This window comes from Erinaceus europaeus, chromosome 1 (assembly GCF_950295315.1).
Source record: "Erinaceus europaeus chromosome 1, mEriEur2.1, whole genome shotgun sequence".
Classification (NCBI taxonomy): Eukaryota; Metazoa; Chordata; class Mammalia; order Eulipotyphla; family Erinaceidae; genus Erinaceus; species Erinaceus europaeus.
The window spans coordinates 198,797,599-198,822,570 of NC_080162.1; positions in this window are offsets into that span (position 1 = coordinate 198,797,599).

A 24,972-nucleotide genomic window follows, 5' to 3' on the forward strand; every position below is an offset into this window, starting at 1 on the left:
TTTCTGCTGTATTCTTTAGGTCTTTCTATGTATAATATCATATCATCTGCAAATAGTGAGAGCTTGACTTCTTCCCTTCCACTCTGTATTCCTTTGATTTCTTTCTCTTGCCTGATTGCTATGGCAAGAACTTCCAATACTATGTTGAAGAGTAACTGTGACAGTGGACAGCCCTGTCTCATCCCCGATCTGAGGTGGAATGCTTTCAGCTTCTGTCCATTGAGTATGATGTTGGTTGGAGGTTTGCTATATATAGACTCCACTATCTTGAGGAATTTCCCATCTATTCCCATTTTTGTAGAGTTTTGAGCATGAATGGGTGTTGGATTTTGTCAAAGGCTTTCTCTGAATCTATTGAGATAATCATGTGGTTTTTGGCTTTGCTTTTATTGATGTGGTGAATGACATTGATTGACTTATGGATGTTGAACCAGCCTTGCATTCCTGGGATGAATAGCACTTGGTCGTGATGAACAATCTTTTTGATATGTTGCTGTATCCAGTTGGCCAAGATCTTGCTTAATATTTTGGCATCAATGTTCATCAGAGATATTCGTCTGTAGTTTTCCTTTTTTGTTCTGTCCCTATCAGCTTTTGGTATCAGGGTGATGATTGGCTTCATAGAAGGTGGAAGGGAGTATTCCTGTTTCTTCAATCTTATGGAATAGCTTAAGAAGTATGGGTATTAACTGTTTCCTGAAAGTTTTGTAGAATTCATTTGTGAAGCCATCTGGTCCAAGACTTTTGTTGTTGGGGAGATTCTTAATAATGGTTTCATTTTATTTGTCTGTGATTTAGATTTTGTAGTTCTTCTTGGTTCAGTTTTGGAAGGGCATATGTTTCTAGGAATTGTTCCATTTCTTCCAGATTCTCTAGCTTGGTGGCATATAGTTCTTTATAGAAGTTTTGCAGGATTCTCTTGATTTCTGTGGTGTCTGTTGTGATATCTCCTCCATCATTTACAATTCTATTAATTTGAGTCTTCTCTCTTTTTTGTTTGGTGAGTCTGGCTAGGGGTATGCCAATTTTTTTTTTAATCTTTCAAAGAACCAACATTTGGCTTCATTGATCTTTTGTATGGTTCTTTTATTTTTGATGTTGTTTATTTCTGCCCTAACTTTAGTGATTTCTGTCCTTCTGGTTGCTTTATGGTTCCTTTGTTCCTCTTCCTCTAAGTCCTTGAGGTGTGAAGTAAGGTCGTTCATTTGAGCTTCTTCTTGTTGTTTAATATGTGATTGTATGGCTATAAGTTTCCCTTTCAGTAATGCTTTAGCTGTGTCCCAAATATTTTGATAGGTTGTGTTTTCATTTTCATTAGTTTCCAGGAACATTTGAACTTCCTGCTTGAGTGAGTCTCTGACCCAGTGGTTCTTAAGGAGCATGTTGTTTAGTTTCCAAATTCTGTGACTTTTAATAATTTTCTGTTTGTTGTTAAATGTTAGTTTTACTCCACTGTGTTCTGAGAAGATACTTGGGATGATTTCAATGCTCTTAAATTTATTGATGCTGTCTTTGCGGCTTAACATGTGGTCTATCCTTGAGTATGTGTTATGTGGATTTGAAAAGAAGGTGTGTTCCAGTTTTTTGGGGTGGAGGAGTCTGAAAATGTCCAGGAGGTCTAGTCTGTCGATCTCTTCATTCATTTCTCTTGTATCTTTATTGGTTCTCTGCTTTGTTGATCTGTCTAAGTGTGAGAGTGGGGTATTGAACTCTCCCACTATTATTGTAATACTATTGATATATTTTTGAAATTCTTTCAGTAGGTGCTTAATGTATTTAGATGGTCCCTGATTGGGTGCTTAGATGTTAATAATTGTTAAGTCTTATTGGCTGATTGATCCTCTAATCATTATGTAATGTCCTTGCCTATCTTTTTATTACTTTATTTAATTTAAAATCTATCGTGTCTGAGATGAGAATGGCTGTTCCAGCCCTTTTTTCTGGTCCGTTTGCCTGTATGATAGTTTTCCATCCTTTCACTTTAAGTCTGTGTTTATCTTGTTGTGACAGATGGGATTCTTGCAAGCAGCAAATGGTTGGGTTATGTTTTCTGATCCATCCCCCCACCCTGTGCCTTTTGATGGGTAAGTTTAAGCCATTGACATTTATTGATATTATGGATTTAATGTATTCTAGTGCCATTGTTCAAAAAAAATTTTGTTTGCTCTGATATATTGCCAGTATTATAGTGATGTTCTTGTTTATAAGAGGTCTTTTAGTACCTCTTTCAGGGCCGGCTTGGTTATGGTTGCCTCCTTTAACTGTTGTTTATCTAAGAAGGTTTTGATCCCTCCATCTAGTTTGAATGAAAGTCTAGCAGAATATATTATCCTTGGTTGAAACCCTTTTTCATTCATGGCTCGATATATATCTTGCCACTCCCTTCTGGCTTTTAGAGTTTGAGTTGAGAAGTCTGCAGATAATCTTATGGGTTTTCCCTTGTATGTGACTTTTTGTTTCTCTCTTGCAGCCTTTAGGATCCTTTCTTTATCCTTACTTCTTCTCATTGTGACTATGATGTGTCTTGGTGTCTTCAGGTCTGGGTTGATTCTGTTTGTTACTCTCTGGGCCTCTTGAATCTTGATGTCCCTTCTGTTATTCAGGTCTGGGAAGTTTTCTTCTATTATTTCCTCTAGAATGTTTGTTTCCCCTTCCTCTCTTTCTTCCTCTGGCAGGCCAATTATACGAATGTTTCTTCTTTTGAGATCATCCCATATGTCTCTGTTGTTGTTTTCAGTGTCTCTCAATCTCTTTTTAAGCTCTTTCACCTCTTTCTTTGTTTTCTCTAACTCATCCTCTGTCTGACTAATTCTGTTTTCTGCTTCTGTTAGTCTGCTTTCCCTTGCCTCAGATTCTTTCTTCATTACAGCTATTTCAGCTTTCAGTTCTCTAATTGCCTCCAGATAATCAGTATTTTCTTTGGGGGTCTCAACTGTTGTTTCCCTAATACTGCCATTCCTTTCCTCCAATGTTGTTTTCATTTCTGTGATTAATAAGTTTATTATTGCTTGCATACTTTTCTTATCTATGGTTACTTGTGGCTGATTTGTAGTTTCTTCTGGGCTCTTTTCTTCATTCATTGGAGTAGCAGTTTTATTTGTTTTTGATCTACCCCTTTTTTATTTATGTGTTTCTTTTTTTTATGCTCTGTTGTTCCTCAGTTGTTGTGTCTTGAGTACAAGTAACCCTATACTAAATACCTTTATGACAATTGCACTCACCAACCTCTGGAATTACAGTAGCAACTGAAGCAAGTATTGAAGTAGTTTAATCGTTACCAGTTAGCTAAACAATTTCTCCAATCCGTGAAAAAATAGTAAGCAAATCCCATTGAAGAAAGAGAAAAGAAAGAAAGGATAGCAAGAATAGACAGTTAAGCAAATCTACTATCCACTGTATATTCTAGGGGTAACAAGAGGGGAAAGGGAACTAGAGCAGAGATACACACATAGAGAGTCCACTCTGAGTTAGATTTCTTCCCCAAAATAATTCACAAATTCACACAAGCAAAGAAGAAGGAAGAAGTGTATGACAAGATTAAAAAAAAAGAGAGAGAGAGGGAGAGACGAGAGAGAGAAAAGGGAAAAGATAAGAAAAAGAGCTGTAATTAAATAGCATTGAAAGGAAATTCCCAAATGTGTATCAGTGAATTCAAAAAAAGCACACTGTTTGTTGGTGTGGGGGCTGGTGGCTGTGACTTTGGAAGCTGTAGGATTAAGGAAGAAAGGATGACAAGAATGAGAAAAAGAAAAAATAATAATAAAGAGAGAGAGAAAAAAAGAAAAAGATAAGAAAAAGAACAGTCATAAAAGGGAAGTGAAAAGAAAGGGGTTTTTTTAATGTATTTATTTTTTAATTATTTAATTAGCTATTTGGGTTGAGGTGGGGGGGTTGGCTATTTAGAAAGAAAAAAGGCCAGAGGTTTCAGAAGGGTATAGACTTAGAATTAATTATACTCCCTGGTGTGACAGGAATTTGGTAAAGAAAAGGACTGGTTATGGGGGAGGCGGGAAGAAGGTATGCTTGAAAATTAAAAGGAAGAAAAAAAATTTTTTTTTCCTTTTTTTTTTTTCCTCTTTTTTCCTTACTCTAATTCTTAACCCAAATTAAGTTATAGTCACCTCCTTGGTGTCGCTGCTAGGATCCCTTATTGGCTGGCCTGCTAAAGGCAGAAAATCCTACCATTTCCAGGAGATGTGGTCAGAGCTCAGTCACTAGCAGCTTCTCAGTCCACCATCTTCCGAGAACCCCCCCCAAAGCTTTTTTAAAGGATTTCTCAAAGATGAAAACTATCTCCGAGTCCTTTTGATCCAATGAGAGCTGTGCTCAAGGATGTCCTCGGATCCGCCCTCAGGGTCGCGGTGGTCCCCGGAGACTCCCAAGAGGAAGCCCCCGAGCTACAGTGCTCCCTCCTGGTCCTCTGCTGGCTGCCCAGCAGCGCTCTGCAACCAGCGGAGGAGCTGCCTTCCCGGGCCGAGGACAATGCCCGGCGCACCCACCTTTCCTGCCGCAGCCTGGGAGGTCTGGAGCAGCCCGCCATCTAGTCCACACCACCTCTACTCTAATTCTTGACCCAAATTAAGTTATAGTCACCTCCTTGGTGTTACCGCTAGGACCCCTTATTGACTGGCCTACTAAAGGCAGAAAATCCTACCGTTTTCAGAAGATGTGATCAGAGCTCAAGCCACTAGCAGGTTCTCAGTCTGCCATCTTCTGGCACCCCCCTGTTGTATTTCTTATGCCTCTCCTTCAAACTCTAAGGTGGATATTATTCCCATTGGTATTAACAGGGCCTGAAAGAAAGACAGCTCCTGTTAATAATAACAGTACTGCTACTGGAATCTGTGCCCAGACTAGAGGCTAGAATTTTGGGGTTCTCAAACTGCAGTCCTGTACACAGCATGGAAGGAAGCAATTGTCACTTCTCTGCCAGATCTCAGCCAGTCACACCCACAGTTTCAGCGACTTAGCCAGTTGTCAGGCAGAATCTCCCCCAGCAAGCTGGGATTAGAAAGCTCACCATCCTCATCCAGAGTTTAGGCCTTTTGCAGGGAACAGACCTGAGAAGGAGGGGAAACAAACTCAGGAAATGAGAGAGAGAGAGAGATTATAAGTGGGTAGAGAGATCAGAAGGAAAGTAGGGGGTAAAAAGATCAGTAAAGTTCTGGAAGCAAGAACTACTGAAAATATGGAAATGTGGAGGTGAAAGGGAGGAAGTGACTCCACCAGAATTATCTATAAACTTTGTGATGAAAGAAGACACTTAGTAGCAGAGAGGAGAAACTGAGTAACTGAGAAGGGTGTGGAAGTGTGCTGTTGGATACAGTAACCTCTAGCAGGCCAGTTGATTGTGAACCAAGGGGTTGGGGGGGAGGGTTGAGATGTGATGTCAGTGTAACATCTGCCCTGGTTTCAAAAATTACCATGTTGAGTTGCCAAAGTGAGTTGGGTAATTATATTATGACTGCAATCAAATAATTTTTTAATATTTATATATTTATTTTCCCTTTTGTTGTCCTTGTTGTTTTATTGGTGTAGTTATTATTGTTGTTGTTACTGATGCCATCGTTGTTGGATAAGACAGAGTGAAATCAAGAGAGGAGGGGAGACAGAGAGGGGGAGAGAAAGACAGAAACCTGCAGACCTGCTTTACCACCTATGAAGCGACTCCCCTGTGCTTGAACTGGGATCCTTACACAGTCCCTTGAGCTTCGCACCATATGCACCTAACCTGCTCTGCTACCACCTGATCCCCTCCTTCCCAGATTTTATCAGTTTTTATTTTATCATTTTATACTTGAAAAGATACAATTTAATGAATAAAAATCATTACCAGAAGTTGTTCCTGCCTCCAAGGAAGTACAAAACCTACTGTTTTTAAGGCTACTTTCCTCAGAGTAGCACATTTCATTCTCATGATAACTTGTGAGTGTTTTTGAAGAAAGAGCTCAAACATCACAGAAGTCTATACATTCTCGATGAGGAAGCCAAGAAATGACTTAGAGTTTATGTGGTGAAAACTATACATATACACATTACTGTAATTTATACTTTATAAAGTCATGTGTCCAGTAACATTCTACAGACAGATATCTCTTGATCTTTTTGTCTCCAAATAGGCTGTGAGATTCCAAACTAAAAAGAACAGAAAAAGGTTCTTTTTTCATTTTTGCTGCCTCAAGAAAATCCTAGTGTCTTCCTTGTTGTAAAAGTACAGCAAAACATGCTATGAGCACAGGAATAAATAAAAGCATAAATAGAGGAGAAGGCCCCTGTCAGTTATTTCAGAAAATCACCAAATGTTAAAGATTCATGACCTAGTCCAGTGAGTCTCTTAACTTGAATATGGAAGTCTGAAGAGAGGGCACTAAAAGTCAATCTTTGACTTAAGGTTTTCTTTAAGATGGTTAATTGAAGTGTGGACGGACGTTAGGACTGAACTTTAACAAGAACTTGGCTCTCAGAATTCAACTACATGACTGAAATAGAACTTTTGGCTTTTCATAAATTCTTATCTAAACAAAGCCATAAAATTTTAAATTCTCACTGAATATTCAACTAGTACAATTATATATTCTCAAATCCCAGTAGATCCATAGATTATAGAGTGTGATACACTTGGCTAGCTGGGTTTCCTCAATTTATAATAAAGCAGATGCTAAAACTGAATGATATTCCCAAGGTAACATAGTTACCTAGTGTCAGAACAAATTCTAGAAGGCAAGTATTAGGACACCTACCTAATAAAGTACTCTTTTTTAGCAAACTGAATGATCAGTAATTTTTATCAACTGTTTGTAAATGTACTGCAATCTGTAAGACCAAATTAAATCATTAAAACTAATATTTAGAGGGGCCGGGTGTTGGTGCACCTGGTCGAGTGCACATGTTACAAGGCTCAAGGGCCAGAGTTTGAGTCACTCGTCCCCAACCTGCAGGGGAAAATTTTTTTGAGTGGTGAAGTAGTGCTGCAGATGTCTCTCTCTCTGTCTCCCTTTCCCTCTTGATTTATAGCTGTCTCTATCCAGTAAATAAAGATAATTTAAAATAAAAAAATATAAATATTTAGAGAGCAGACTAAGAAACACAACATCATTGTCACTAGCTCATAATTGGCTGGATCCTGGCCACTGACATCTCCAAGACAGAGAGAAGAGGACTAAGCATTGTTTCCAGACAGGCAGAATGGAGTCATTGCAGAGACCGACCAGCTGCTGAGTTTCAGTCCCCTGAGGTACTGTAGATTTTCTTTCTGAGGAAAAACGAAGGAATAAGCAAATTAGTCTATTATTTCATATCCAATACATTTAGGGTCATTACGTTGATCAATGAAGGCTGAGATACACTTTTAATCTCCACCTCTACTATGTTTGTAGGATTTGAATTATGCATGAATTTAGGCTCAAAAACAAACAAAATCCAGGGCAAAGATTAATTAGGCAAATGTTCTGTTGTTTAAAGTAAAATGCAGAGAGTTTGACTCCCAAGTTTCAGTAAAAGTAAGGCACAATAATGAGGGGAAAAAATGGAAAAAATCCAGGACTTACTTTCTTCTAATATTTTTGTATAGCCCATAGCTAAAACCAGTAGGTTAATTATCAAAGTCAGCATATACTTCTGCATTATGTGTAAGACTAAAAAGCTGTTTGAGCCCATAAAGGATTAACTAGTAATATATTCACCCCCTTTCTTTTTGATATTTGCAAGGGTCAGTTATTGTGCTGTGTACAAACTTCTTGTGTTCTCGACTTTGCTGAGAAATGTCAAATCATGTTGTGATGACAACCACAGGGCTACAGTCGAAGCTGCAGCATCTCAGGCTTCCATTTGAGGCACAAGTAGGGTGAGATGGTTTTTCAGGCTACTTCTAGTCAACCATCCATCTTTCCAAGGAATCCCCTGCCTAGTTTTAGTAAGCATCTTTCTTATTCAAGACACAAAGCTAAGACTAGAGAGCAAATATCTGCAATCACAGTCCCTTTTTGATTCTTTCAAAATTTATTTCTGTATTTTTAAAATTTTTTAGTGATTTAATGTTGATTTACGCAATTATGAGATAACAAAAGTATATAATTCTACACCATTCCAGCCACCATAGTAATTCTCCCAAGGTCAGAGATATAGGTTGACTGAATATATATCCAGTTTTTCCATGGTCCTGCCTCTTATTTTCCTCTTTTACTTTCTTTTTATAAAGGAATTTTCTTATATATATATATTTATTTATTTGTTTTCCCTTTTGTTGCCCTTGTTGTTTTACTGTTGTAGTTATTGTTGTTATTGTTATTGATGTTGTCATTGTTGGATGGGACAGAGAGAAAGGGAGAAAGGAGGGGAAGACAGAGAGGGGAGAGAAAGATAGACACCTTCAGACCTGCTTCACCACTTGTGAAGTGACTCCCCTGTAGTTGGGGAGCCCGGGACTCAATCGGAATCCTTACACTGGTCCTTGCTCTTTGTGCCACATGTGCTTAACCTGCTGCGCTACCGCCTGACTCCCTATCTTTGAAGTTATTATTGCTGTTGTTGTTGATGTTGTCATTGTTGAGTAGGACAGAGAGAAATGGAGAGATGAGGGGAGGACAGAGAGGTAGACACCTGTAGACCTGCTTCACCACCTGTGAAGTGACTCCCCTGCAGGTGGAGAGCCAGGGGCTCAAACCAGGATCCTTACTCCTGGTTCTAACGCTTCGCACCATGTGCGCTTAACCAGCTGGCCCACCGCAGGATTCCCCCTCTTTTCCTTTCTAAGTCACACTTACACCTGTTACTACTTCCAAGTGTCCTTCTTCCCCCCCTTCTCTCTTCAGGTCTTAATGGACCAAAGTTCTTTTGGGGTGCAAAAGGTGGGAGTTCTGAGTTCTGTGACTGCCTTTCTACAGGACATGGGCTTTGGCAGTCAATCCATATCCCCAACCTGTTTCTATCTTACCCTAGTGGGGTAGGGCTCTGGAGAGGTGAGTTTCAGGGGCACATTGGTGATGTCACTGGCCCAGGAAGGTCAGGACAGAATCTTAGTAGTGTCTGCAAGTTGGTGACTGATGTAAAGCAGGAAAAAATGCTTTATAAACAGAAATCAAAAAGGAGGAATGGAGCACATGATAACAAGACCTTAGGGTGGATAGACATTATATCTATTTTAGGTATTTTCCCTATGACTTTAGTATTTTTGTTGAGCTTGATAGCTAACTTAAATTTATATTTTATGGCAGGGGGTTGGTTTGTAGTAAAGTTGTTGGGACTTGTTAAAATTTTTCATCTCACCATCATAACTATCTACAAAACACTCTCACCCCCCAGCCTAGGACCTTTTCCTTCATTATACACCAGGACCCTTCCCCATACTCTCTACCCTCCATCCCCAGAGTCCTTTGCTTTGGTATAAGTTACCAAATTCAGTTCAAGTTTTACTTTGCATTTCTCCTTTGTAGTATACACACATAATGAAATACTATTCAGCTATTAAGAATGATAAGGATACCTTTTTTACTTCACCTTGGATGGAACTTGAAGGGATATAATTAATCAAGAAAGAGAAAGATGAATAGGAGGTGACTTTCTTGTTGCTTAAAATCTCATCAACTACATGAAATACAACCATATAACTAAGACATATAACAGACAACTAAGGTATTGTATCATCAGCATGATACAGGAAGTCTGGAAGCAGATTGCATTTAAGTCCCAGATTTGTGTTTGAATGTCTCTAGGACCTTAAGGTAAGTTACCTCAGCCTGCCATGTCGAATATTTTAGTTATTTTATTTTATTTAACCATACCTCAGTTCTTGGCTTATAATAGTTCTGGCTTTGAACCTGGGGCCACAGAGTCTCAAGCATAAAAGTTTTCTGTGCTGCCTGGGATGTGTGTGGCAGAGCAGGTAAACTGTTAGACCCTTAGGTGTGGGCATGGCATAACCAGTAGAGTGCATATAGCATTCCTTGTTCAAGCCCCTGCTTCCCACCAGCATTGGGTAATCATGAGTGGTGAATTAGTGCTGCAGGTACTATGTACACTTAACCAAGTGCAACACAGCCCAGCCCCCAAGTAGTGCTGCAGGTGTCTCTCTTTATCTCCCCTTTCCTCTCAGTTTTTCTCAGCCTCTTTCAAAAAGAAGAAAGAAAAAAGTGTTGGGCTTGGGGGTCAGGCGGTAGCACAGAAGGTTAAGGCACAAGGACTGGTGGAAGTATCCCAGTTCGAGCCCCTGGCTCCCCACCTGCGGGGGGGGGGTGCTTCATGAGCAGTGAAGCAGGTCTGCAGATGTCTATCTTTCTCTCCCCCTCTCTGTCTTCCCTCCTCTCTCCATTTCTCTCTGTCCTATACAACAACAAAAACATCAATAACAACAATAATAATAACCACAACAATGATAAAAAAGCAAGGGCAAGAAAAAGGGGGAAAAACTAGCCTCCAGGAGCAGTGGATTCATGGTGCAGGCACCAATCCCCAGCAATAACTCTGGAGGCAAGAAAGAAAGAAGAAAGAAAGAAAGAAAGAAAGAAAGAAAGAAAGAAAGAGAAAATTTAAAAAGTGTTGGACTTTTAAGCATGAGATTCTAATTTCAATTCTTCACATTGCATCTATCACTACATATAATTATTTATTAAAATCACAATAGGCAACAAAAGGGAATAAATAAATAAATAAAATAAATAAAAAAATCATAATAGGAACTACATAGCAGCAAAAATAGCTCACTGGATAAAGAGTTTGCCTTGTCATGCACATGACCCAGATTTAAGCCCATGGACCACAAGAGAGGTGCCTCCAGGGGAAGCCCTTGGTAAAATGATGACTCTTTTTCTCTTTGAATGGAAAAGGGGTCTTCCTGGGAGTGATGAAATTACACATGTGTTAGGCTCTGGATATGAAGAAAATCTATATTGTTAATTACAGAACAATAGTACTGTATTTTAATTATATATATATATATATATATGTATATATTACTAATAACAGGAACAGTAGTGAATATTTTTTTCTACCAGAGCACTGCACAGCTCTAGTTTATGGTGGTGCAGGAGACTGAACAAGAGACTTTGGAGCCTCAGGAAAGGGAGCCTCTTTGCATAACCATTACGCCATCTACCCTTGCCCAATAGTAGTAAATTATATCCTTTATTCTGTTTTCAGTTACTACTTCAAACAGATATGTGGTTATCATTATACTTCCAAGAACCATTTGTGATTTTTCTCTGCATGTGCTTTTAGATGGAGTCACTGTGGGACCCACCACCATCAATAGTCACTGACAGAAAAGAACACGTTGGGCACATAAATCCTAGTGGTCACTCCTCCTGCTGTCTGTTTAACTGAGATCTGCTGATAGGAGTTTCACATCATGTGACACCTCACTGCCATGAGTTCATTCCAGCAATAAATCAAGTCATACTGCTTGCCATGTATTATTCATTTCTGCTGACTATATGCCTTAACTAGTGTGTCTGTGTATGTGTAATGGAATATGGGTGGGGGGTTGTTTTCATGATTCTAGGTCAGGTTGTATATGACTTCTTCTTCTTCTAGTGTTTGCCCTTCTTCCGTAGCCAGTCAACAGCGTCAGGTTGAGCCTGATGTAAAGTTTCGAGACCTCCTTTGAATCTGGAGAGGTGGGGTATATGACTTAAGCAAGACCATGTCTTGTTGTCATCTGTCATCCCTACTTATTCCCAAGAGGGAAAAGCTGTCACACTCAATGGGAAGAACTGAGAAGTATTCAATGCCAGAACCATTATAAAGCCAAAAACAGGGGCAATCAGCAGAGGATAAAGAAAACACCCAGGGCTAATGACAACAGAGATTGAGATGGGAATGGCTGCCATCTTAGGTGGAAGGGACAGGAGAAGGTGAATCATCCCAAGTCTTAGAGAAATCTATAGCTGTCCTGTAGCTATAGGAAAGTACACCGGGGAATAGGTGTACATGCACAGTTGGACCTCCTTTCACTATCCATCAAGGGAATAAACATCCCCCAACTCACCATTTCTCTCTGTCATCTCATTTGCCAAAGCTTCCCATTCACCAAATCCAGTTAAAAATGGGAATATTTGAAAATCTATAGGAACATTATCTACACGCTACATGATAACACATAACATGTTCTTATATACGGTAAAGAAAATATTCATAGTATTTTACTTTTATCGATCATCTTTCACAATGTCCAAGTTTCACTACTTCAGAAGGCTATTTTTATCCCTTCATTTCATCAGTCCACTGGTCACAATAAAGTATGGAGTCAACCAAGATGTCCATTGTCAAGACAACTAGATCAAGAAAACTACTCTGCAGTTAAATATGGTGATAAGGTGTCATTTAGAATGAAAAGGGTGAGATGGATAGGATGATGTTAACTGAATAAGAGATGAAAGAAATGATGTTTCCACTAATGTGTGGAATGTAGCAAGCAAACAAACTTGAAAAAAAAAAAAAAACCTGTCTCTTGGACTCTGTGAAAACCATGATGGTTACTGGTGGGGGATAAGGGCATGGACTCTGGCCCTGGATGCTGCTGTGAGTGGCACATACATATGGATATGAAACCATACTCTTGAATTCTTAGAATTTTATGAAACAATGTTAAATCACTGATAATAAAAAGTATTCAAAGAGTCAAAAAAAATGGGAGTACAAAGAGATGAGACTTTAAGCGTCCTTTAGGGCCAGCTTATTAGGGAGCAAGACAGGAAAGAAAAGCAGCAAGAAGCTCAAGGAAAAAATGAATATTCAGCACACATTTCTAGCAGTAATATCCAAATCAACATTCCCCCCATTTCCAATAAGTAAACTATTATCTTAGCAGCAAGTTCTAATGCAACTGATTCTGAGCCTTTCATAATCCAATTAGACAGCGGCATCTTTGAAAAGCCTTATAATTTCACAATGCAGTCATATCAATATTCCCTTAAAACCTAGCTTTTCTTTAAAAGATGCATCCAAGTCTATCAGAACTAGTGAAAGCAGGCCGTTATTTCTCATCTTTATATTTAGAGTGTAAATTTGGGGATAATATACAATGGGAATTGTGTAAAAGGATATTACCAATAAGTATCCTAATTAAGCCCCTTGAGCCCAAGGGAGGCTAATGGGATAGCACAGTGACAAAACAATGTGATGTCAACAATTGAATATTCTGTGTGTCAGCCCTGCCTGTCACTTCAAAGCGTGTGGCACAGGGCAAGTTACTTCACCTCTCTCCATCTTAATATGAACTATTAGTAGACATGTTATTTTCAGCTGAGAAGCACTTGCAGAAGCCAGACCTTCCACCTTCTGCACCCACAATGATCCTGGGTTCATACTCCCAGAGGGATAAGGAGTAGAAAAGTTATCAAGAGAGGGGATTGGATATGGAGCTCTGGGGGTGAGCACTGTGTGGAAATGTCCCCCTCTTATCCTATGGTGTTGTCAATGTTTCCATTTTGTAAATAAAAAAGAGTAGGTAGAAAAAAATAAGTTGTTTGTCTATATGCCTTTTGTAAATTATAAATATGAAAATAGACAGTAAATACTCTTTAGAAAGTTCAAAATCTACATGCAAATTTATTGAATTTGGATAACCACCCAGATGTCTTAAAACTGAAAGTAAGACTCTGGAAAAATATATATGTATATATATATACATATTATTGGATAGAGTCATAGAGAAGTTGAGAGGGTATGGGAAATATATATATATATATATATATATATATATATAATCTTATTGGATAGAGACATAGAGAAATTAAGAGGGGAGTGTGAGATAGAGGATAGAGGAAAAGAAACAAAAAGACACCTGTAGCACTGCTTCACCAGTCATGAAGCTTTCCCCTTGCAGGTCAGGACCAGGGGCTTGAAGCCAGGTCCTTGTACACTGTAATGTGAGTGCAAAATCGGGTGTGCTAAGGAATGGCCCCTCTGTAAAGTTTTAAATATACATCCCAAGTATGGCTTAAGGGAAATAAATAACATTTTTATAAAAATTACCTTGTAACATTTTTCTTTTTTTATTGGTGATTCAATATTAATTTACAAAATTACATGTCAACAGGGGTATAATTCCACACTATTCCCACCACCAGAGTTCTGAATCTCTAGTCCACCACAGTTCTCCCAAGGTTGCAGACCTAAGCTCACTGTCATCTCTACACCTGTCTGTCTACATTTGTACATAATGTCCCCCTTTTTCTTCCAGGTCCACTTCTCTCTTCCTCTCCAAGCCACACATGGGGAGAGATAGTAATGATGATATTACATATGTGATTTTTTTATTCTTTCAAAATGCTTTACCGCTTTTGCTTTCCTCTTAACAATTCTGGGATGTGGGAAGAATATATTGATCTCTTTATCATTCATGTACTAGAAAATTCAAGAAGTAGTTAGTTGAGGGTCTGCAAAATAGCTCGTTTGGATACTGAGCTGCTTTGCCATGAATGCAACTCAGGTTTGAGCTTGGTTTCCACTGCATTAAAAGAAGCATTTGTTAAAGAAAAAAAAAAAAGCTATGTCCATAGCTGCATAATTCATAATAGCCAAAGAGTGGAAGCTGTTTAAATGCCCATCAACAGATGACTGGCTAAAGAAGTTATGGGATATTACTCTGCCCTCAAAAAATATGATATTGTATCCTTTGGGACAAAATAGATAGAACCAGAGATGCATTTATGGCACTAGTTAAATAAGAGATGCAAGACAATCACCAGGTGGTTTCTCTCATATATGGAATGTAGAGATCTGACTTACATGAACTTGTCAAAAGATAAATAAATAAAACCAAGCAAAACAGAAGCAAGCAAACTGCCTGTAAGACTTGTGAAAACTGTGGTGGTTATCTCTGGCAGGTGGAAAGGTGAGGGTGCAGAACTTTGGGGGTGGGTGTTGTGTGTGGGGAACTATACATTATGATCTTAAAATCTTGTAACAAATTACTAATAACAAATAAAATTATATTTTAAAAAGAAGCATTTGTATCATGGACTCTCTCTCTCTCTCTCTCTCTCTCTCTCTCTCTCTCTCTCTCCTTCATGGAGGAAGGAAGAAGTAAAACATAGACCCTGACCCCTATAGCTTCTGAACGAAGAATGATGAAATGTTCATTGTATCAATAGTTCCTTGGTGTTATAACATAGAATTTCAACATAGGATTTAGTTGATTTTCATGAAGCCATTTCAACATAACAAAATCTCACCTGGCAGTATATGACAGAACCACCTACTTTCATTGTGTGAACAAAAAAACCTATTGCACTACCCTTTCATGGGACATAAACTCCACTAATCTGTAAAAGATGTTGCTGGACGAGATGTCCTTGTCCCTTGCTCCCTTTTAGGATTACTCCAAGAAGTAGAACTTGGCTTCAGCTCTCTCTGTGTCTCTCCCTTTCTCTCTCTATTTCCCTTCCTTTTTATTCCAACCCTCAAATTTCTGTCAGGAAGACATTGCAATGGAACTAAAATAGAATGCAAATGCCTGGGACACTTGGTGAATACATGCTACCATACCCTGGACTGTTGGAATGAATGAGTAAGTTGCTCTTTAGAAGTTAATAAGAGCCTCATATCATGCAAGTCAAAGAACTGCCTCGATCTTTTACGCATTTTTGTACATTTGACCATAGTCACGCTATCTAGTTGGGTTGTTGTGATTTCTTTTGTAAAACTATATATAAATACCTACAGCCCCATTCCTGGGATATGTAAATAGTGATAGTTAAATGCCATAAAAGTTTAAACTCTTGGGGGTAGGGCGGTGGTGCAGCTGGTTAAGCACACATGCCTCAACGCACAAGGATGGGTATAAGGATCCCAGTTCAAGCCGTGGCTCCCTATCTGCAGGGGTGTCGCTTTACAAGCCATGAAGCAGGTCTGCAGGTGTCTATCTTCTCTCCCTTTGTCCATCTTTCCCTCCTCTCTCCATTTTTCTCTATCCTAACAACAAGGACATCAATAACAACAACAACAGTAAGAATAACCACAAGGATAACACACAAGGGCAACAAAAGGGGAAAAAAATCGCCTCCAGGAGGAGTGGATTCATGGTGCAGGAACCGAGCTCCAGCAATAACCCTGGAGGCAATATATATATATGAAACTCTTATTTTCTTCTTATATTCTTGGATAAACAATTGATCAGAATTTTATTTGACACTGATTTTCAAAGATGTTTCTAGCTCTAGCTCTACTCTATAGAGAGATGCCTATCACATTGTCTCACTGGCATGGATTGTGTCTATTTAATTATAATCCTTTAATTCTAGAAACATTAAGTGACAAACCATTGTATGTTGCTAGCATGCTATGTACCTTGCACATGCTATGTACACATTATCTTCCTTAATTTACAAAAAAAGTGATGTGTTGTCATCTATAATTCAAATATGCAGAAATGAAGATTAGAATTATGAGGTGAATCCATTCTGTCACTCACCAATCATCTACCACTTATAATTCATCAATAATATTTCAGGTGCTCACTTTTCAGTAGTGTCTCTTCTTGCCCAAGTATATGCTGGTAAATTATAGGGCTAGCGTAAAAAGTTATTTCTCTCTTACTCTAAATCTTGTCCTTGTCTGTTCACTTTTACCTTTACAGTTAATTATTCTCAGTGACAGTACACCACAATGGGATATTCTTTATTTAGGGTGACCCAGTGCTAAATAGGGATAGCAATCAACAGTTTTATATGCAGACCACAATCATATTGAATGATTACAGTAATCAGAAATTACCTTTTACAGATGGTGATATGTTTTTTTAATTTTTAAGAATTTTAATATTTACTTATTTATTCTCTTTTGTTGCACTTGTTTTATTGTTGTAGTTATTATTATTGTTGTTATTGATTGTTTTCTAGGACAGAGATAAATGGAGAGAGGAGCAGAAGACAGAGAGAGGGAGAGAAAGACAGACACCTGCAGACCTATTTCACCACTTGTAAAGCTACTCCCCTGCAGTTGGGGAATCAGGAGCTTGAACTGGGATTCTTCAGCGGGTCCTTTTGCTTTGTGCCAACTGTGCTTAAGCCATTTCACTACTGCCCAACTCCCCTGCAAACGGTGATATTTTATGGATTCTCTATAGAGTGTTTTTTATTGACCTATTGTATAAATTTTTCCTGTCTTTGGGCTGAGGAGATATCATCGATCTTTGTAGTTTAGCTTGTGTCATTTATGTGTTTGCTAATTGCTTATAAGTTCCTTTCATCTACTGGATTTCTAAGAAGCAGAATGATGCCATTTTTGGGCTCCAGGGGCCTTTGTTCAATCTCAGTTTCAAGAAGGGTGACAATGACCACAGAGACAATGGCAACAATCATGTCTGTCTCTAATCAAATAGAACCTTCTCAAAAAGGATTTTCTTCACCACTTACACAGGTAGAATGCACCTCATTCTACAATATCTTAGACTACTTATTTATTATTGTTGTTGCTGTCACCACCTGACATTATACCTGGAAAATTTTTCCTTTTTTAATTTATGATGTATTTACTACTAGATAATAAACTACTTATACTCAAGGATTTTTTTTTCTATCTATCATATTCTTCCCATACTCCCAAAACCTAGACTATCAGCTAGTAATCCAATATATAATTAGTTAAGATATTTTTTAGAATTTCCCATCCAGTGAGTATTTACTAAGTGTCATAAATGCATTATTTACAATGTATAATAATCTATAACACGATTTATATAATTTAAAAGAACACAGACTGGTTTATAAGAAACTTGGGTAATGTATTTAAAGAAACAAGATTTCATCCAGAGCATCTAACCACTTCACTGTCCTTGCATGAATAGATCACTGTGACTTCAGGAAAGTCATACCACCTATCTGGGATTCAGCTTTCACATCCGTGAGATGACTGGGGTTGACTGTGATCATTCCAAGTTGCTTTGATGTTCTATTTCAACTAAATTCCCCTGCCATGCACAAAATTCCAGTAGTACGTCAAAATATACAAGGACTACATTTTCTCTTCTGCTTAGTGTTGGCACTATGAATACACTGCTCCTGGAGACCATTTTTCCCCCATTTTATTGGATAGGACAGAGAGAAATTGAAAGAGGAGAGAAAGATAGGTAGAGAGAGAAAGACACCTGAAGACCTGCTTCACTATTCATGAAGCTTTCCCCCTGCATTTGAGAAGCAGGGGCCTTGAAAAGGATCCTTTTGCAAGTCCTTGTGCTTAGTACTATGTGTGCTTAACTGGGTGAGTCACTGCCCAGCGCTCTACATGGACTGTATTTTCTATAGATGTCTTCTGGTCCTACTATAGAGCCTATATTTCCCCCAGTCCTGGAACCTTAGGGTGGTTCCACTTTCCTGCATGCTTCTGTCAATTCAAATCAAATAATATTGCATCCATGGATTGCAACCCAATCAACGCAATGAGTGTCACCCCAGCATGCTTCACTTCAGACTGTGTCCAGAGACTTCAGGTGTGGAATGACAACCCTTCAGCTTCATCACTCGGGTGAGACCTTTCCTTTCATAGTATTCTCTAATTCCATTCCATGTGTTCCACTCCCCAATAAAGTCCCCAAACCTAGATATAGTCCAGATCCTCTGAGATAGAGCATATGTTCACACGTGTCCATAAACTAGGGAAAAATATATACCTGAAATCAGAAGTACACAAGAGCCTGCAGGGAATACCCCTCAACACTTCATCTGCACTATTCCAGTCTTCAGGTCCGTGGTTGTTCAACAATTTGTTTGGCTTTGTATGTTAACTCTCTTTTCAGCCACCAGGTTCCAGATGCCAGCATGATGCCGACCAGATTCCCCTGGACAGATGACCCCACCAATGTGTCCTGGAGCTCCACTGCCCCAGACACCCACCCCACTAGGGAAAGAGAGAGGCAGACTGGGAGTATGGATCAACCAGTCAACATCCATGTTCAGCGGGGAAGCAATTACAGAAGCCAGACCTTCCACCTTCTGCAACCCACAACAACCTTGGGTCCATGCTCCCAGAGGGGCAGAGAATGGGAAAGCTATCAGGGGAGGGGATGGGATATGGAGATTTGGTGGTGGGAATTGTGTGGAACTGTACCCCTCTTATCCTATGGTTTAGTTAATGTCTCCTTTATTAAATTAAAAAAAAAAAGTCTTCTGGTGGGAGTCGGGCTGTAGCCCAGCGGGATAAGCACATGTGGTGCCAAGAGAAGGATCCCAGTTCAAGCCCCGGCTCCCCACCTGCACGGGGTCACTTCACAGGCGGTGAAGCAGGTCTGCAAATGTCTTTCTCTCCTCTTCTCTGTCTTCTCTTCCTCTCTCCATTTCTCTCTTCTATCTAACAACAACGACACCAGTAACAACAACAATAATAATAGCTACAACACTAAAACAACAAGGGCAACAAAAGGGAAAATAAAAAATAAATATTAAAAAAAAGTATTCAGGTATATGTGGGGTTTGAGCTGACTCCTAAATGAGACACAGAGATCGTCCAACATAAGTCAGTCTCATTCCAGGAATATGGACAGAAGATATATGTGAAGACAACTTTTAGCTGATACAAAGAGCATGAGGTACAGGATGATTTCTAGAGAAAGACTCCTACAGGCTTGTTAGGCTCTTATAAAGCTTACTATTTTTGTAAACCTGGTTACTTTAAAACTTTAGTGACTTCAAATAACTCACCCACTATTTTTCACAATGTTTTGGGTGCTAGAAATCTCCCTGAGTTCACTCAAATGGCAACAATCAGTGGGAGTTCAGTTTGAACATCTAAGTCGACTTTGATCACCTATTTCATACTTTCAGCAAGAAGAATTTGTTCATGTTCCCCAGACTGCTTCTCCTATAGTAGAACATATCAGCTTCCTTAAAAGATTACTTCAGGGGAGTCTGGCGGTAGTGCAGCTGGGTTAAGCGCAGGTAGCACAAAGAGGAAGGACCAGCGTTAAGGATCCCGGTTCCAGCCCCCGACTCCCCACCTGCAGGGGAATCGCTTCACGGATGGTGAAGTACGTCTGCAGGCATCTTTTCTTTCTCTATTCCTCTCTGTCTTCCCCTCCATTTCTCTCTGTCCTATCCAACAATGGCATCAATAACAACGAAAATAATAACTACAACAATAAAACAACGGCAACAAAAGGGAATAAATAAATATTAAAAATATATATCACCTCAAGAAAATCGCAATATTCCCAAATTTTCTGTTTGCATTACTTTTTCTGGTTTGCATTGGCTAGAACAAGCCTAGGTCAAGCCTAGTCCAAGCCACATCCAGTCCATGTGGAAGGGGGCATCTGACTCTTCTTGACTGGAAAACTGACTTGACCTTATGCATCGACAGTAGCGTCAACTTTCCACTTGCTCAGCCTAAATCCTTGGAGACTCACAAAATATTTCTTTTACACTACAGGTACATGCAATGTGTCAAAAATTCACTTGACCTTAATTTCAATGGTCACCTAAAATAGTCATATCTTTGTATTTTGACAGCTACCACCCTCGATAATGTGATCATAGTCACTCTCCTGGAGCCCAATCACTGTGAGAACTGTAGAATCAATTGCCTTCAAAAAGTCCCTACTAAGTGATAAGCTGATGGAGCATTTATATCATTATTAAGATTCTTCCTCATGTCCCTGAAGTTTCTTTAATTAACTGAGTGGTAGTCCAACATGTAAAGGAATGGCCTCAAAGGCTCTAATGCTTTTTCCTTGCACTACCCTATCAAGCTGTCACACCCTGAGTGGCTTAAAGAACAGAAACATAAATTGGAGCTTAGAGTGTTGTATGGAAAACTGAGAAATATTACACATGTGCCAACTACTGTATTTGACGGGTAACTACAAACCATTCATCCACCGCCAATAAAGGAAAAAAAATTTTAAAATGATTGCTGTACAACTCTGTAGGCAAGAATTCTGATCACAGGATACCAGTAACTTAGTATTATCTCTACAATCGTAAGGGGAGAATCCTACACAGATTCTGTTTTTTTCTTGTTTTTAAGATTTTATTTATTTATGAGAAAGATAGGAGAGAGAAAGAACCAGACATCATTCTGGCACATGTGCTGCCAGGAATCGAACTCGGGACCTCATGCTTGAGAGTCCAAAGCTTTACCACTGCGCCACCTTCCGGATCACAGCTTCTGCTCCTTTCTAAAGTTCATTAACAATCTTTGTTTTTCCCTGGTTTGTGGATACAACTCTCCAACTTCTGCTGTCATCATCACAGGACCATCTCCTCCCTCTGTATCTTTCTCCTCTTATAAGAACTTTTTTTTTCCCCAGACAGGATTTGTTACAGTATGTAGTAGCCTCAAGATGGAGGCGACCATGTGGTATCGGAACTAAGACAGAGAACACCCAGCTTATATGAATGTTATAAAGGTCACCTAGTCGATTGCAGCCTATTGAGAACAGCAAGGGGTACATCTGAACTAAATCAACTCTACTTGCCAGCATTTGGCATAAAGAAGGGGGTAAGAAGGGATGAGAGAGAAGAACCCCATAAAAAAAAACAAGAGGATTTGCAGCTTTCCTGACAAAATCTTTTGACCTTGCTCTACCCTCAGCTTCTAGTTCTCTCTCTCTCTCTCTCTCTCTCTCTCTCTCTCTCTCTCTCTCTCTCTCTCACCCAGAGCTCAGTGCCTACATCACTGAATCCACTGCTCCTGGTGGGCATCTTTTTGCACTGTTACTGTTGTTGCTTCTGTTGTTATTGTTGTATAGGACAAAGAGAAATTGAGGGGGAGACAGAGAGGGGATAGACTCATGCAGACCTGCTTCACCTCTTTGGAAGCTTCCCCCCTGTAGGTGGGGATTCCAGGGCTAAAACCCAGATCCTTGTGCCAGTCCTTGTGTTTCACACTATGTGTGCTTAAGCCAGTGTGCTGCCTCCTGGCCCCCAAGCTCTTCCTCTTAATTAACTGGTTATTCTCCTTCTTTATGTACTCAATGAACTGCTTTAAAATGTGACACTAGGAAAAGATAGTAAGCAGGCTGAGGGCTATGAATCAACTTGCCAATGTCCATGAAAAGCAGAGAAGCAATCACAGAAGCCACATCTCCCACTGCTGAACCCCATAAGGAATTTTAGTCCATACTATCAAAGGGGGGAAAATAATAGAGGAAGATGACCAGAGAGTTCTGAGCTCCAACTCCATCAGGACCCAGAGAGAGAAGAGGACAAAGAGAAGGACATTCTAAAGTAGTAATAGGTATAGGTGTGACTTAGAAAGGAAGATAAGACAGAGACATAGAAAAAATGTTAAAATATATACAAATACACAGTTAACACCTATCTGCAACCTTGGAAGAACAGCTGCAGCTTCCATTGGAGGGAATAGACATACAGAACTCTAGAGGTGAGAATGGTGTAGAATTATACCCCTGTTATAATTTTAAAAATCAGTGTTAACTCATTGATAAAATTAAATAAAATGTGACACCTTTTACATCTTAAAGTTCTTTTATTGTGAGTAAAATGTAAAAGATGTAAAATGTAAAAGATATAAAATGTGACACCTTTTACATCTTAAAGTTCTTTTATTGATGTAAAGAGAATGCAGTATTTCTTCTCAGTCTGAGTCCATGGCAATGGATTGAGGACCCCCTCTATGTCAACATGTTTATATCTTCATTTGAACAGATCTACAATAACACCATTTCCACAAAACGTCCTGGAGGTTAAATTTTCAGTCCATATTCTTGGAGACAACAAATAACCCATAACAGATGGGAAACTACTAGCATGTTGAGAATTAAAACTGCTGTGACTGTATGTGAAGTTGAATAAGCTGTGTGGAGGAAGGTTCAAATGATAAATTTAATACTTCATTTGAGTAAATTTGCCTGAGAGTGAGGGGAGAACTTAGGCCCATCCTAGAAAAATTTGATCCACTGCCAAGTCTTCAGAAAGAGCGTGAATGTAACCCTAGAGCTTATACATAGGCTGACCTGCTATATGACAGAAGGATAGATACCCAAGTTGGAGATCAACCATTTCTAAGACATGCACTGTCTCAGGGTACCAAGCTGCCTAGATAGTAGACAATCACATCTGAATCTGCACTTTACTCTGGAGGGGACACTGCTTCAGAGGCAGTTTCAGCACATGAATGAGCAGGTCAAAAAACAGCATTTAAGCATCACCCTCATTAATCACGTTGGATGGAAAACGGGTGTCCAAATGCCAGGGTCTGTATCTTAACTCCCATCTGCAATATCTACATTAGGAGAACTTTCCAACCCTTAGAAATGCTCTTCTCAGGAGAGTGCTGTTACAGAACAGATGTTTGCAAATCATTTAGCAGGTCGGTGATGAATTAGGTTTTAATGGCATTCTCGTGTACTTGTTATAAATCATTAAGTGTCCAACAGACTGTCTCCTGTCTTCACAGACTTGGTCTGCTGTGGTTCCTAAGTAGCGAAAGTCACAGTGATGGGGACAAGGTTGCCACATCAAGTTGAAAATGATAATCCTTCATGCCTCTTCTCACTGTCCTTGACATCTGTTCATAACCTTCTACTAGTCTGTCTCCCCACTGGTGTTCACTCTATTCCTTCTTCCACCTCCCAGTGGACCTAGTCTCCCCCTACCACAACTTTTCATTCTTCCCTCCCCTCTGTGACTGTCCTCATCACTCTCTATTACTCTTATCTCTTGCCTTCCTCTACAATTTTCCATATTTCTCTTTTTTACTATCCCAATCTTAACTCCCACGTTAAAAATAAAAGCTGTTTTCTTTTGATAAGCTGGGAGGGAGATTCGCATGCTGACACAGTATGATCCTTAACTCCAGTAATGAATTCATGGTCAGCTCTTTCTGGAAATGCAGGAAATGAGAGTTGGAATGGGGGCAGGGAAAGAGAAGAAAAACTCAAAGGAATTCCAAGTCTATTGAAAAGCATTTATTAGTGTTAACTGTGTGTGAGACAGTCCACCAACCACTAAACTTAGCAACATAGTAAGCTTGTGCTGGAGGGAACATACATGCTTTTAGAGACATATGAATAGTGATTTGAATTGAGGATATGTCCCTTACTAGCTGAGGCTGAAAGAATTTGGGGATTACAGAATCTCACATAAAATAAATAAAAGATCTTAGCGTAGAGAAGGAGGCTTTGCAGAAATAATTTTCCTTTCACATTTCAACATCATGTTGGAAGGTATTAAAGAAAGTTATATTAGTGACAAGAAAAGTCAAATTCAAATAATATTAAAGCCAGATATCTATTGACTGTGCTTTTATTAAGAATTAACGTTTGCCCATTTGCTATCTTTATGTGAAACACTGAGTTTAATACAGGTTTTATGTATTCAGCACTCTTGTGTTCTCATAACCCCACTAACAGGGAAGTTAGATGAAGTTTTACTTCACTAGTGTCAAAGTGAGCTCTTTTTAATCCAAGGCTAGTCCCACCAACATGGGCTTTAAGCCCCTCTTCAATGAAGACATTTGAATTCTTTAAACTTTCATTCTCTCCTGGTAAAATGCTCCTATTCAGAATCTCTCTCTCTCTCTCTCTCTCTCTCTCTCTCTCTCTCTCTCTCTCCTCTTTCTCTCCTTTCTTATCAAGGTTTATTGGGATTTTTTTTCCCTGTGCTTCTAAGGCCAGTCCATATGCTAACAGTGCCACCTGCAATATCAATTGCTCTCTCACACTGGTATCTTTGCTCTCATTCTCCCTTGATTAATTTTTTTCTCAAGTTTAAAAAGTTCCCAGATTTCACTTGTCTTGAAAGAAACAAATTTCCTTTTATTGTTCCTTTGCCTTAAATCCCCCCACACACCCATCTCTGCTCCCAGGGCAGATGTTCCTTGTGAACTGTCATCTTACCTATAAGCATCTCCCTTAGAATCAGCTCATCATTATCATAAATCAGATAGTCGTTGAATTCCCTGTTGTTCTTGTGACAATTTCCTGCTCAAATGACTATCATCACCTCAGAAGAATCTGATGCATTGGGTACACATTGCATAGCCTGACTTTTACAGTCTTTCTAACCTTCAAGATGTTCT